Source organism: Halichoeres trimaculatus, unplaced genomic scaffold (genome assembly GCF_033239565.1).
Source record: "Halichoeres trimaculatus isolate MK-OKI-2021-1 unplaced genomic scaffold, fHalTri1.1 fHalTri1_scaffold_20, whole genome shotgun sequence".
NCBI lineage: Eukaryota > Metazoa > Chordata > Actinopteri > Labriformes > Labridae > Halichoeres > Halichoeres trimaculatus.
Window position 1 is genome coordinate 22,692,865 of NW_027437198.1, and position 16,651 is coordinate 22,709,515.

The window sequence follows — 16,651 nt, forward strand, 5'->3', positions numbered from 1 at the left end:
ATAACACTGTCACAACACTAAGTGCTGATTCTGTGCTGGAACATTACACGTTTGGTTTTTTATTCTCATACCGTGGTGTGCTGGTTTAAGTTTTTACTGTGCAAGGATGAGGTGTGTGCTTACAGACCACAGCTGCAGAGGAGATGCCACAATGTAGAAACAAAGGTTTGATGTTAATCTTATGTTTGGAAATCAGGATTATCTCCTTGTTATCAAAGCAACTTCTTTGGTCCAGACTTGTTCACTCATTTCGACTCTGGCTGCCATGAATCATCACTTTCTTCATGGGGTTTCTAAACTTAAGCATCTGGAATTTTTTTTTTTTTCAAATTATTGAAATTTTGACACCAACTCTGCACAGCCCTGTTTCCACTATGGGTGGGAGACGAAATCGAAAATTTATAGGGATTTTTTTTTGACAATATCAAAATCAGGATTCTTTGTAAAAACAATTTTTTTTTTTTTCAAATTTAAATTTTTCATTTCAGTCTTGGTTTATTAAATAGATTGGAAAAAGTTATGTGTGTGCGTTTTATTGGAAAATATGGCTCCTGATATACTCCGTAGACATTGTCATCATCATTTGACTTTTTCACATTGTCTGGTTTTAGAAAAAGCAAACTAAAAATTACCAAAAATTGTAAATATCAAAGAATCACAATTTCCTAGGTCAGCTAGGTAGTAGTTTGATGCCATGGCAGCGCTACATGGTATACCTTGCTAATAAATCCAACGAAGAAGAAAAATTTGACCATTTTGAGAGCAGTTTCACGCTGTTCGTGAGGCTATTTTCTAGAGATGTTGGATACCACTTTTTTTCAGACCAATACCAGCTTGAGTAATCACCAATACCTCTGGTACTTTTGGTACATAAAATTCAAATTAACAGTGACACATCATTTTGATCAAGACAGCACAGTAACTCTGACATTAAATCCAAAATAAACACAAACACAATTGTTTAATGAATATCAGAAATAACAATAAAAATATGTCAGACTTTAAATTATTTTTTCTTTTTAAGCTATTTTTGGGCTTTTATGCCTTTAATTTGGTAGTAGAGAGGACAGTCGATAGTGGAGGAAACGGGGCAAGAGTGGGGAGTGACATGCAGGAAAGAGGCTGGATTTAAACCCAGGCCACCTGCGCGAGGGCGAACCTCATGGAGCTTGACTTAAACCACCTTAAGTGCTTTTTTAAGTAAACGGAAGTGTAAATAAAACAGTTGAACTGTTAACTCTCCCTGGTTTATTCATGTTACCTGAACAGGGCCTGACGCACATTTGACGTGGTGTTAAACTGCAGCAGGTAGCGCCAACAACTGGTGAGGAGGACTCGCTTGATGTAAGATTTTCTTGTCTTGAGTATCCCTAGTGTTTTCCAAACAAAAGTAAAGTTATCTGCATGAAGCTGACTGGAGATTTGAACATGGTAGGGTTTTGTGTTGTTCTTTATTACCGCACAGGGAGTAACGTTTCTCTCAACCAATCAACAGACTGCAGTGTTTCTAGCTCCACTTTCTGGGGTCAGATCAGTATGTCTTGCACCCCAACAGAAGGGTACCCCAGAAGTGGAGCGGCACAGGTTGGTATTTTGGGGACCTGTCCCGGTGTTTGTCAAAGGAAACACCACAAAATGTGTGCTGTACTGAGAAGAACCGAACTGAACCGCTTGGTGGAAACGGCTTTTGACTCACCTTTGACCTCTTAGTGCGTTCATCCTATCCCATCACCTGTCTATCTTCATCTATCCTGTCAAATAACCTCCCCAAAACCTTAAATGAATCTTAAACTGTGTTACACAGAGTGTCTCATCTCTATTACTGACTTTGATCGGGGCCTCTGGAGTAAAACATCCACAGCATCTCGTGTTGTGACAACAGGATGGCGTTTTTGTTCAGGTGGAACACTTTGCCTGAGCGTGTGGCAGCGAAAGGGCCTGGACTTACCATTTACTTTACAAACTGCACCAATTACAGAACCCATGAGCTGTGTCCTGTTATGTGAGTGTGAAGCCCAGCAGCCTCTGTGATACTGTAGAGGAGATATTTACTGTGTTGTGCACACTCTCAGACTGTGCTAAAGGAAGAGTTCATGAACAAAAAGGCAGAGGGTGAAACTTAAAGGATCTGTAAAATAAACCTGCAGAGTGGTAACGCACTCTGGTATGAAGCTGAACACAAACAATGTGTTTTAGTCCAATATTTGTGTGTTTCATGGTCTGTGTGGGAGGATTTGTAATTGCTGTAATTGCCCCACATTCTTTGCTCTGCAGAGCTCTGCTCGTGCATTTCATCATGGTGAAATCAGCCGCGCTGATTTAAGTCAAAGTCACAGAGCTTGTTGTTGCACAGATTTTCAGTACGGTCCAAAAGAAATCCATCACACGTCTTATTTATATTTTCTATATTCAGAAAGTGTTGTTGCAGTACAGGTGAAATTCATGTCGGTAGTTCAGATACTTCCTTTATTTTTATCCTTTAACCCCTAAACTTCCACTTCTTTTAACCCTTTAACATTTAAATGCAAAGGATATAAAGTGTATTTAATTTTTGAAACTTTAATATTCCATCCAAGAAATGTATTTGTTGTTGTTGAAGCACTGAGATAAAAAAAAAACTCAAGATAATCAGAGAAATAAACGAATAAATATTTCAAGCCATAGAGACGACCCAGTCAGGTTTTACTCAGTTTAACATATTTTTAATGTGATAATGACTCAAAAATGCTCTACAACAACTGAGCAGCAGGTTAAGGGGTTAAAATGATTTTTTTAAAACACAGAAAATCAAATGACCCTGAAGAAAAAGCATACTTGAATTAAAGTTGTCAAACAAGTAACTATTCAACTAATTCTATCATAATTTGTGAATGGCAGAAGTATCATGATTAATCCTGTCTTCAATTTTATGTTTTAAATTCTTCAACATTTAACATCCAAAAAGATTTCAAGTCCATTCTACAGAAAAGTTGTTGAAAAAAAAGTCATAATTTAAGAAAAGCTCTTTCACTGTAGTAGGAATTGACCTCTGGCTAAGCCACGCCCACTCCACTCGCTCAGACAAACAGTGAACATTGAGTGACAGGTGCTTTGTTGTTGTGCCACAGTAGGAGACATTTCAGAGGATGCTGTTGATGATTTTTGGAGAATGAAAGATCACGTATCATCTAGAGCAGTCATTTCCATTTTTTAACTGATGATTGGCTCCTCATACTTTCATATGGGATTATTTTTTGTAATCCTAAGGGGACATCACCACAATGTTTACTGTAACTGAAGCCACAAGCTCAAACAGCCAAAGCCAAGCCACCATATATTTCCTACTGTTTCACAGCACTCAGAGGAAAACACTGTCACTGTGTCACCATCACACATATAAAAGAGCTGACCCATTGATTACTTTGACCGCTAGTTACCTAAAGAAAGATTTGGAGTCAAATTCAAAACCCGTTTTGAAAACACAACATCTAAATATCTTGTCCTGAGTCTAAGATTTTGCTTCTTATCTCTTTCACATAAAATAAAATAGAATAGAATCCTTCACAGTAAAAACTTAAGTATTTTCAGAGTGTAAGCCTAACAAAGTGTAGTGTATTTGTCAAATTTGTCTCTTAGGCCTGTTAGCTGGTACAAAAGATGTAAGATGATGCAGAAACATCATCAAAGAATCCATTTTTATCTTTTCACAGTTATCCTGTCAATTGATTTTACAGGTTAGACATATTCTGGATTGGGTCACCGTGGCTTGTTCCTCCAAAAAAGTGGGTCACCGGAAAAAAAAATTGGGAAACACTGATCTAGAAGTCACCAATAGAGCCAATAAAAAAGCCTCACTTGCAGACTAAATTTACAGGCCACAGTACAAACCTGATAAACAGCATCTTAGACAACAAGACAGAGGATCGGCATTGGTAAGGACAAGAATATAAAGACCTTTTAACCATCTTTACCAAGAGTGTGTCTCTGTTAGTTTGGTGCTACAGTATTTACACTGAGTCAAACAGCACAACGTTTGCCAACCTTTGTTTTCTCAGCTATTACAGATAAGCTAATGAAGCTAAACTCAAGTAGCTAACGTTAGTTTAGCTAGAACCCTTTGTACAGCTGCTAACAATGATGTACTATCACCAAAGAACAAAAACTAGAACAAACAGGCTAACAAACTCCCAACAAACAAAGAGACACAGCAGGGAGCTAACGTTAGGCTAACTTTAGCTAACGTTAAAGAAAATCCCAGCACATCTGTCAGGTTGCAGTGGTGGTTCTAGCGTTAAAGATAACTTTAGATCACAATATGGAGCCTCAAATTTGACGTCAGTTTACCTAAGAACAGGTGTAGACGTCCTTGTTTGTTTTATCCACGTTGAGTTGATGCTGTGGTCTACACAACTGCAAAACTTATCCAAATTACTTTCCAATATCGTTTGACCATTTTTAGAATTAAAACCTCAGAAAAATTTCATGAAAACTGAACAAAAACTAACTTTCTGTGATGCTTTTCAATGATCGTCCAGGCAGAGAATGTCCGATTGTACAGAAATGGTTATAACCACTGTGATTGGCTCATCACATTTGAGGGCGGGACTTAGCCATGGGTGAATTTTTACATATATGAAGTTACATTAGTCAAAAGTTTCACCTTAATCTTGAAACTGAATATAACTTTGTGAGAAGTGAGAAGAAGTCCCTTAAACACGTGACCCGTCAGCACAAAGTCCTGCAGCTTGTACTTTCATGTTACAGTAACTTTTTTATCATAAGTGACACACACTGAACGCAGCACGGACTGACCCCATCAGGGAAATGTCACTGAACACACACACAAACAATCTCATGGAGTCAGAGTTGGCACGCCACAGTTTGACCTCTCCAATAAAACACACACACACATTTTCTTTTTCGTAAGCAAAAACTAAAAATCACAGCGAGGGCAGCAAAGGAACACAGAAACGCTGAACCGAGTCGTCCTCTCCAAAACAGCTGGGAGCAACAAACGCTCAGCCCAGGAACTCTGGGAAAAGGTTTCAGAGCAAGCCCGAGAAATTGTGCAGTTTGCTCTGCTCTGTAAATGGCTGAGAGACATTTTGATTAGCTGCTGGCTTCAGCTCCCCCCACCTCCTCCTCCTCCTCCTCCTCCTCCTCCTCAGTGTGCAGGAATTGAGTGTATCAACACACTTAACAACCTTAAATACGGATTAATTGTTCGCCAAATCAGAGTCCCGACCACAGAACGGACAGTAAGAAGTGGGTTTTATTTGAAGTCGTGAATGTGAAGATGGTAACATTAAAGAGGACTTTCATCCCAGCATGTAACGACAAGTGGCGAGCTCCCCCAGAGAGGGATTTGAACGTGTGTGGTAGGTAATATAATGTGTGTTAATGGGGGTGCTTTAGCAGGGTGATGAGCACAGTGACTTTTAATCTGCAGCCCTGTGTGTGTGTGTGTGTGTGTGTGTGTGTGAGGGGTGGGTGGGGGTGGGGGTTGTCGTTCCTGTAGGAGACACTCTGAATAGATCAGGCCTTCTCTCTGCATCCTGCATCCTAATGAGAGCAACGCGGCATCTTTGGACAGTCTGAGTGGGAGGCTGAGGTGGGAGACGGATCCAGAGCAGAGGGGGCTGCAGAATATCCGATTTGTCGAGGATGAGTGGTGATCAAATGTGGAACGCTCTGGTTTAAGACTCCTCGTCAGCCTGTTTGCTAAAAATAAGCTCTTATTGGGATATCGCGGAATGATTAATAAATAAAAAACAGTTTGTCTCGGTAAAAATAGACTCAAAAAGTGAGCGTTTCAGGGCGTTAGAGGCTGCTGGTCTCATTATTGTATCATTTTAAGAAGCTTAATAAGTAAACAGGGAGGAAACGAGGAGGAGTCGCTCTCTAATTAATATTTTATCTCACAATCATAAGCTCAAACGACCTTCTGTACGTTGAGGAGTACAAAATGACAGATTAGCTTAAGTGCTAACAAGTTATTACAGGACATCAGATGTGCTTTCACTGAATTATGGATATTTTATGTTTATTACAACAAACACAGAGTGTAATGAGAGCAGGGAGGGGGTGAGTCCTCGCTGAAGCTCATGATGATGTGATGTTCAGGAAATATTGATGAGTGTGAGAAATGACTTTGAGAAACGTGTCACTCTTCTAAATTATTTCCACTCGGTCATGGGGAACAAACTGAAATGTTGAAGAAAATACTCTTCTGAATCTGTGCACACCAGGACCCAGTTACACGTTCATCTGTGCTTACGACCAGATCTGATTTAAAAAGATTCAAGATAATCCCACCAACAAACAGAGAAATAATAAGGCCTGAAAATCTGGGAGGAAAATAAACTCCATGAGTGGATTCTGGTTTTAGAAAAACAATACTTTATTTTATTTATTTATTTTCATTTATTATCTCAAATAATAATAAGAAAAAACTGTCTACAACAAATCATAGTCAAAAATAGAATAAAATAATAGAAATCAGATGAAAGAGAGTAGAAAAAGAAGCAACTGACATGTTCGAGGATCTGTGCTTTTTGACACTTTTTGTCAGTTGGTGCCCATTCCCAAACTGTAGGGGGCGGTGTATCACAAATGTATGTCTATCAAAGTACGAGAGTCAAAGAAGTTTGTTTGTCTTTACGACATCTGTTCCGGAGATTTTTCCAGATTCTTTTAAACAGTTCAACTTCTTTGCCGAGAGTTGCTGCAGTTTTACGCCATGAATTATTTCCCACTTGGTTATCACAGTGTAAAGAGTCACACAGATGCCTGTATTTCTGCACTTTGACCACTAAGAGATTCTGTTCTTCCGCCATCTTGTCTGCGTGTCTCCATCCAGCAGGTTAGAAATTTTTTAAGTGGGCATGACGCAGAAGATTTCCACGTGAAAAGGACTGCGCAATGGGCGTGGGTGCAAAAATGACATTGTTAATGTGCAAGAGAGTGTCCAGTAATGTGGAAGTTAGTGGGAGGTTAGACGCTAAGGAGTGGTGAATGTGGGGACTAGGGCTGGGTATGGTTCAGAATTTTTTAATACTGGTATCAGTACCTTCACTTGTATACCAGTTCCTAAACAATTTCATAATGTAAATTTTAACAAAAAGAAAATAACAGTACACATTATAGTTCAAATCTTGAGTCTTACTTTTCAGCTGTACTTTTTTTCCACTCTGAGCAGTTTTCTTATTGAGTGCACCTTAAATGTGTTAATAGCTTTGTATGAACTTTCTTCTGACTTTTTTTGTCAAAATAATCCTCCTCCTTTATCCGGACTTGGAATCACCAAAAATGACCAAAAAGACGAATGAGGGAGTGTGATTAAATTTCGTTAGGGATGTCCCGATATTACATTTTCACTTCCGATACAATGCCGATACTGCAGCATTGAGTATTGGCCGATACTGATATTAATTCTATACAATATCAGCATTAAACATGCATACTTTTATTACTTATTTTGAAGTATGTCTGTCATGTTAGAAAAGGCTTGATTAAGTGTTATTATTCAAACACAGAACAGTAGTCAGCAACAGTAGGTATGAGGAAAAACTGACCCATTTATAATTAACCAATGGGTAACAGAAACTGCTTATATCAGAGATTTTAGATGCATTCTGATACGATAGCGATACTTGTTTTTTTTGCTGATATCGCACCGATATCTGATATCAATACCGGACTGGGACACCTCTAGTTCTCGTCTTCTCAGGCTGCAGCGTGCGACATGGATCATACGCGCTGTCTGCATGCTTACTGTACCACACTAAAAAGCTCACCTCTCTAAACAAACTGGACTTTAAGAAGCATGCTTGGGCGTGGTATGGATGGCCAGTGTGACAACGCTCTGAGAGGAACTGCTGCATTGGATTGTGGAGGGGCTCAGCTTAGCACTGAACTCAGTGCAGCTTTCACGTCAGTCTCCAAACTATAGAAAAGTTTCTGGATTTGTCAGTCGTCCATTTTTACCACAAAAAAAAAGAAGCTAGAGGGTCTGAAATGTAACATTACACCATTGGCACCGAAAGACGAGGCATGTTATGATACCATTAAAGAACAGAAGTTCACTACCCAGCCGTGGTGTGGAGAGTTCAAAGTTTCTCGCTAACAGCTCATATCCTGCCATTTTCATGAACTCTGTGTATTTTCTTGGATTCATAAGATTGTGTTTTCCACGCGGACTCATTTATTGTAAAGTAAACCAAACCTCAGGGTGCAGATAAACGCAGCTCCATGTTTTTTTTTCCTGCGTAACATCACATCCCTGCAGACACGCGTATCTCTCCTTCAGGCCTCATACTGTCGGCTTCTTTCATCAGTAATAACTCCGAACCACCTCCAGCACCTCCTCGCCATTCCCCAGCTGGTACCAACCACTTATTGATACCAGCAATAAAACACAGATTGAGTCAATAGGTGGGGAGACTCAGATGTGTTTCTACATAAAAGTACAATGTGGGGAAATCTCTGTGTGAAGTATCAGGGAGAGCAAAGATCGATATGAAGTACAATGCTGCTGTTTTCACCTGAACGTTGTGGCCCGCCGCTGTTACACACTCCTGTCCTTAAATCCCTGTCTGGGTGGGGGGTTTAGGGTGTTGGGGGGCGGCTTATCGACTTGCATCATTGATCCACCTGCGAGAACATCCAACGTCGTGAATATTTCACCAACCTGGGGGGCTCCTTCCCTCTCGGAGCCAGCCGTGAATCAGGTATTACTGAAGCAACACAAAGGACGTTAGTACGCTATTAGTCACACTGCTTAGAGTGCGTAAGTGTGTGTTTGTGTGTGTGGGCAGGTGACGTCAGGCCTCCATTCACCAGCAAGGCCAGAGCCTGTCCGGCTTTTCTTTCAGTCCCGAGGGGGGCGGTGGGAGAGGAGACAGAGGAGAGGAAGTGGGCGAATGCGGGGCTTCCTCTCGCTGCCTTACAAAACCAACCCCCCCCACACACACACACACACATTTAACAACTCTTCAAAAGCACAGTCTGGTGTTCCCGCCCCCCCTCTCTAGGAACATTAAACACAGGGAACCTTCTGCGTGACTCTGCAGAAAAACGAAATCTGCTTTTTCCTTGTTTTCCATTAAATCACAGCTCCTGCGTCCTGCTGCAGAATTTCCCTCGTCTTCATTTTTTTAAAAGCGCCCTCACTCTTTCATCCCCCAAGTCAATTTCCCTCGCTGTTTAGTCCCATGCTTTAAATGTTTATAAGTGCCCGTGAGGAGGGGAAGCCTAAGTGTGACGGACTACCCTGGGACTCAGTCGGGGCTGGAGGAGCAGGATGAACGCAGACCGTGGACGCTCTGGATTAAAATGTGTAGAAAGTGTCTCCATGGCAGGATTACTGCGCTATCTGACATGACTACAGCGGGAACAAATGAAACGTGTTGTATTATTTAAATCGTCAGCACACTGTTTTTAGCTTAGGCGGCACGGTTTATATCCAGTCTGGCCTCTGCACGCTGAACGTTATTCTGCATGAGCAGCTTTTGTTCCCTGGTTGGGACAAAAACAAGAGATGTCCTGCTGAGTTGGGGGAGACTGCCAAGAACAAATTTAGAGGTTGTTTTATGTTAACTAGCAGGGATATCATAACAGCACTGATTTCCGTCCCACACGGCTCTGCTTCTTCAGAGCTTTGAGCCAGGAATGAGCATCTGGGAAAGTTTGGGACCTGGCTGCAGCCCTCCTTCTTTTATTGTCCTGCAGTTCATCGTATTATTCTTAATAAGAAGCAGTGAGATGAGACTGATTTGGTTTGATGCTCTGAGTCCGAATGCAGCTGAGTGGAGGGGGGCAGCCCTCTCTGGGAATCTGAATCACTTTAAAGACTTTAAAGAAGGATGATGGAGCCACTCTGGTATTTAGAGGACGTTGGTCTGCTGGACTTTAAAAGATGAGAAATCTGAAATCAATGCTAACACTTAGCTTTACTCTATTTTTTCTGTTAAAGAAGGCAGTGTTGTGCCTTTTTGTCCTTATTCTGTCCCTCTGGTGCTCCTGTAGTAGCTTAACATTATTTAAAGCTCAAAATAGTTTGTTTTTCTCACACTGGTGATTTAGGAACACCTATTCGAGACTTGTCTGAAACGCTGTCTCTTTAAGGCTCTCTGCTCCAAAAACCCTCTTCCCTCTGATTGGCCAGCCCTCTGGAGGCGGAGCTATGGGCAGATCACGGTTTTGGACTCCACACAGACACAAAAGCCTTGTTTTTACCAAGTGGTTAGGTTCGGTTCGTCTCGGTACGGCACACATTTTGTGGTGTTTCAGGTTCCCAAAGTTACAGACCTGTACCGTCCCACTTTTTGGTACCCTTCCATTTGGGGATCTAGACATACCAATCCGACCACAGAGGGTGGAGCTAGAAACACTGCAGTCCGTTGATTGGTAAAAAGAACTGCTTCTTCCCAGTGGTAATAAAGAACAACCCATTAGCCTGCCATGTTAAAGGGGTCATTTACACGACAACTCAAAATTTTTGTTGCGTTTCGGCCTCACGTTTACACAGACGGTCGCCCTAAAACAACAGTACCTTTGTCACGATCGTCGTGGACTACCATGTTGGGCTTGTGCTGCTCAATCTGCCGACTGTCTTTCAACACAATGAGCATCTGTTGCCCCACTTGTGCTCTTAGTATTCCCCAATACACCAGATGATCAGCTCAACCCTAATTCGGTGAAGATCTCCTTAAGGCTGCCTCTGGACAAGACAGTTATAGCGCCAACTACTGGCCTGGCACGCTTACTACAGCACTTTCAGCCCCTCAGCGTTTCTGTGTAAATGCAGATTTTTTTTCACTGCGTTTTAGGTTCTTCAGATACGTCGTGTGAACTGGGCATAAATCTCCAGTCGGCTTCCTTAAGAGTTGCTGGACGTCATTGCTCTCATTTACTGTGTTGCATTTTCCTCTGTGTTGGATTTATTAGCGGGGTACACTGTCTTACGCTGCTACAGTGTCATGGTATTGCGTAAGGACGGGCCTTTCAAGCAAAAGAGCTATTCAATATTTGCTCGTGACTATTCAAAGATTTTTCAAAGATCGTCAACCCCTCCCACAAGCCGCCGCCCACGTGCACGTACCTGCCAACATTACACTATGACACTCATTTTCGTTCACTTCTTCAAAGGAGTTGCTGCTCTTCCCAATCTCTATTTGAGCGTCTCCTCATTCTAGTTTTGGCTGTAAATCCTCCAACCTTCTCACTTCTAGTCTGGCTCTGTTCATCATGTCAGATTGTTGCTGTGGTCAAGTGAAAAGTCATTGGGCATTTTAGATGGTTTCCGTGCACAACTTCCTGTCCCGCTTTTTGAGAAATTGACGCGCAGTAGCTCTGGCATCCAGCATAAAACTGTGATCTGACACAGACAGGACAAAGCCTTCATCACATGAACTGTTCAATTTGTTTTTTCATGTTAATGACTTTTGGAATATTCAAAAATCATTGCCCATCTTTAGTATTACATAGCTAACATGGCTATTAGCATCCGGCTAAAGGTCCATCTAAGCTCAACCCTAAATACAGATCTCGATACTGATGGAGCCTTCTGTCTGTGCTCTGCGTTCACGGATACAGGCCAAAGGGAGCAGTACCACTAGAAACCACAGGGGGCAGTGTTGCTGTTATTACCTGATACGTAGCTCTAGTGACACAGGAAGAAGAAATAACAATGGTGGAACTTTTGCAATGTATTTAAAGGCCTCACCAACCACCACCTCCTACAACACTGCCTCTGTTTTGTCTTTTAAGTAAGAGGAATATCAGAAATACTTCCTCCACAGTTAGCATGTTTGTTCTTGAGTTTGTTGTCAAAAACTTTTGGCTCTTTTGTGGCGGTGTTGCAGATTTTAGACGTACAACTCTGAATTTATCCAGATGTTATTGCTGTTTAACTGAGGAGCTACTTTTCTCTTGCGTCTGTCGTGTTGAAGACATGGCTCCAGAAATCTGCACTGAAACATCATCTGATAACTAAAATCCAACTGTTGAGTCTGAATTCAGTCCAGATAACAAGCCTCAGACGCCGACGCTGCTGGTGATCAATGTCGATATTGATCTGGAGAAACTTATCGTATCACTCACATCAGACACGCTTGACCACACACTGAATTTTAACGACAGGGTTATTGATTGAATTGATGCAGCAAATTGACTGAATCAGCGTCCAACATGACACATAATAACTCTGATGTAACTGGTATCAGCAGCGGTGGCGCGGTAGATAATCTGACGACTTGTTATTCCCAATCAAATCCCTCCTATTATCTGGATTAGCTCCTGGTCTGAGGAGCTGGTGTGTGTGCGTGTGTGTGTGTGTGGGAGCAGATGTTGCCCTGACTTAGAGCCTCACAGGCTTCACCCTGATTGCAGAGATGTCACAGTGATCAGGAAAGGTCATGGCTCCGCTCCCAATGCACACCACCGACATGATGAGCTCCACTCTTTTCCTTTTTTTTTTTCTTTTTTTGCTCGCCGTGGCGGTATGAGCTGCCATCTTGGTGCATGTCGAGTCGTTATTGATGGGCCTCCACGCTGATGTGCAGACAGGACACTGGAGAGCGTGAGCATACTCCTGTCTGTTCATCTGTCAGCGCCTCCTCCCCCTCCCTCCTCCTCCTCCTCCTCTCTGTGAGCCTGTCTTTGCATTAGTTGGAAAAGTTTTCCTCCAACCATCTGCTGCTCGCTCCGTTTACGCTCGGTCTCTGATTCCTCCTCGAGAAAGAAACAAAAATCCCACGCACCTTATTCTGCTTCTGTTCCCGCCCCTCCCTTCTCTTTCATTCGGGCTGTGTGGTCACAGTTTGAGATGTAGTGGAGGGTAAAATTATCCAAACTCAATTACCCGAACCTTTAAAGGCTGACATAAATCTTTATGAAATAAAACTTCCAGGACGCCTCGTTGCTCCAGGGAGCAGAAACACAAAGATGGGGGTCCTTTAACCTTCACCTCGGCTGAGCCTCTGGCCGGTCAGAAATGTGATAATTCATAGAAGACAGTCTACTGTACATGTAATGTTGTCTAACAGTGTGGGGAAATGTTTGATTTAACTTTGAAGCTCCTCTTTAAGGCTCAGGGGAGAAGCTAAGAGGAACTCTGGGAACACTCTGGGTTGGCCATCAAAGGGGGATAAAAGCTGGAATTACATTTTTTTCCCATCATTACATTCAAAGCAGAACAGCAGAAGCTTTGAATGTTTGAGCTCATCTCCCAGCAGCCTCTCATGCTCTAACATCCCTTTACTTTACATCTTATTCCCACAGCCTCTTCACTTTCTCATCATCCGCCCTTAAACTTCCCCTCCTCTACGCTAACCACCCGGCCTTTCACTCACCTGCTCCAGCCTCCATCATCAGCCGTCTCCGTTTGAGCTGGACCATTTCCTCCAATCATATGTCTCCATGTGACCCCGGGCTCAGTACAGCTCAGATTTCTTCTTCTTATCTCCTACATGTGATGTCGAGGCTTCACGTAACGAGAGTTAGCAGACTGAGGAGCCGCTCTGTGCATGTGATCCATCAAATCCCCTCGCTATTCTCATGGATTTGAACCCGCGCCCTCTGCTCATATTTCAGCTTGAATATGTTTTTTTTCAGAAATCCATCAAACTCTGTTTTTATTGTTATTCAGCCTCCATGTTTTCCATCCAGCGAAGAGACGAAAAGATGCAGAGAGAAAACAGAAACCTGGTAATAAATGAGCTGAAAAGCTCGTTCACTCTTTGATGTGATTAACAGGTGACCTCCGGGTTTTTAACCACATAAAGGGAGTCAGAGTCTAACAGGGAGGATGAAACAGAACATCTCGGTTATATTTTTGCTAATTATTCCAAACATTTTGACCAATCACATGGATGTTTTACAGCAGATTTCCTCCAGATTTGAGTCCAATCCCTCATCCAGCCTTCAGCACCACTAGTCTCCAGTTTAAATTACATGTAGAAACTTGAAAAACCTAAAGATTACAATAAAAACTGGTAATGGAAACACCAACATTTCTAAAAAACCTCTCACATCTGGATAAAAAGTTTTAATGCTCTCACTGTCTTCTCCCAGAAGTCCCTCGTACGCGTCCACCACCACACACACAGACTCTCCTGTCAGCTACATATTTAGTGCTGATGTTGGGGTTTCTGATTGTCAGTGAAGGCATCAGGAAGACTGAGTAGATCAGAGTGCAGCAGGAAGGAGGGGAAGAGGTGTGTGTGTGTGAGTGGGAGAGTAGGCGAGCTGGATATGATGATTTTCATTCAGTGTTTAGCTCGTGCCGGATGGAGGTTACAATATTTTAACTAGGGATGGGTGGCTTTCACATCTATAATGATATGGTACAGATACCCGGTACTTGGCGTAAAGTATCGGTACTCAACGGTACCAATTTTTGGTACTTTCTTTGTATGTTTAACTGGTAATAAATGTTAAATAATTTAATGATGAAATCTCAAATTTTTTCAATGTAATATATTGATTTCTTATTATATAAACTTGCAATGCTGTGTTCATGTCCAGCATGGAAAATCGCCTGCTCTTCCACTCCCTCGCAGTTTCAAGGATGTGTTCAGGCACCGAAACATTGGTTTAAACCAACATCGCATGTAATGGACTGCAATTTTCAAATCGCAAAGGCTGCAATTAAAAAAAAAAAGTTTCATGTACACAAACCAGGAGGGGATAAAAAAACTTATACTTGTCCACCCTTAAAACCAGCAAAAGTCGAAATCCTTTTTTTTCTGGCAAAAAAAGCCCCCTGTGAGCTACAAAGATCCATCCAGTAGAATGATCGTAGCTGGCAGAGCCATACCCCTTGATCACTTTGTTCTGTATGGTTTGTTTCTCTTACTGACAACTGGAGGTCAGTAAATTTTCACAGTGTTCCTTTTTCTTTTTCATTTAAGAAATGCAAAAAAGACTTATTTAAATGTTAACATTTTCTTTTGTTGTGTTAGTCATACTTTTAAATGACTTAAAACTTGTGTTCATTGAACAATGCAGAAGATAAATGTCCCCCCCTAAAAGTTGTATGCTAAATTGCAATCGCAATATTGGTCTGAAAAAATCGCAATTAGATTACTCTGCAAAATCGTTCTGCCCTAGTACCAAATTAGGTACTTTTATAGGTACCAACCGAATTCTGTCAAAAGTACCAGGTACCGATTCACATAGAACCTAAAGGTACCATGTCTAGGTACCTAAATGCATCCTTGTGACTGTGAGGGAGTGGAAGAGTAGGTAATTTTCCATGCTGGACATAATCCCAGCATTGCAAGGTTGTATATTGAAGAATAAATATGTTAAGTAAAAAAGTACAGAAAGTTGGTACCGCTGAGTACCGGTACCGATTGCCAACTACCAGATATTGGTACCGAATCGTTTCAAATGTGAAAGGTACCCATCCCTAATTTTTAACACCCTCTGCCTTTGCATGTTGACAACATCAGCAACAACAGTGAGGCTCATCAAAACACAAGTTCAGCTCTTAAAATATTTGAGGTATCCATGGTTACTGCCGGTTTCAGTCCTCCTTTCTTCTTCCTCATTTCTCAAACTGAATCTTGACTTTACTCAAGTTGTGCACAATTCTGGTCATGATGGAAACGCCAGCAAGGCGCAATTTTACTAGGGATGCACAGATCTGATCCTGGTATCCGGTACCGGTGCCGATCCCCAGCCCCTTAAAGCTGGATCAGGTATTGGTGGGAAAGTATTGATCCAAACTTGACACTAAGGCTAAACTATGATTAAGGTATAACATTTTACAATCAAATAGTAATTTTTGTAAATTCTGAAGTGTTTTTTAACCAAACTGCTGTTAAACATTTAAACACTTATAAATTAAATAAATATCAACTTCAGTAATTCCAGATGCACTCATTTTTGTCTTTTATTTAAAACTTTACCAGTCTTATCCCACAGTAGAGCATGCAGGCTATTATTTAACACTGGTATGAGATCAGTAACAGTATTGGGACCCAAAAAGCTGAATTGGTGCATCCCTAATTTGTACTTAATCAAAACTTTAGAAATACCTCTTTGATTTTTGTGAAAAAGTGCAACAAAAACGCCACGATGATAGACTGATGAGCCTCTCCTCATCCATGTTGTCTGGTTTATATTTTGTCGTTAGATGCTTGATTCTGATTGGTCCACTCTTTGGTACATAGGCTCTTATTGTTTTTGGCTAGTGATAAAGGGGAGGTGACACAGAGGAGCAATAAAAACAGCCGACATCGACACTGAGCCCTGAAAACAGTGAACAGCTCTGGTTTTATATAGAAACAGGCCCTAACAGCGCAACAGCTGCTGTTAGTGAACACAGGCCCTCATCATACTTTTCTGAATCTGACTCTCATGTTGAAGCAACTGTTGCACGCTATCACACGTGTGGAACTATAACTGCAATTTCACCTAAAAAAAAAAACGTAATAACACCCGAATGTCAGCTCCCATTTTCCTCCCGCATTAAATCAGCGCTCATCATCTCTCAGGAAGCTCGTCCCTGACCTTTACATCTGTGATTTGTGGCCACACAGCAGACAAATTAAAGTGTATTCTCCTGCACTGTAAATCACAGTATCATCAGCGTGTGTGTTGAGAAATTGTGCTTTTTGGAGGGTTAATGTCATTCACACTCATGTTCAGTTCATGCCATTTGTAT

At 41.6% G+C, this 16,651-nt stretch overlaps 1 protein-coding gene across 2 annotated transcripts in view; it reads left to right on the plus strand.

The window, feature by feature from the left end:
• lrrc4ba (leucine rich repeat containing 4Ba) overlaps positions 1 to 16,651 on the plus strand; it is a 54,008-nt gene that overhangs the window by 16,516 nt on the left and 20,841 nt on the right. The gene's annotated exons all lie outside the window — the stretch shown is intronic.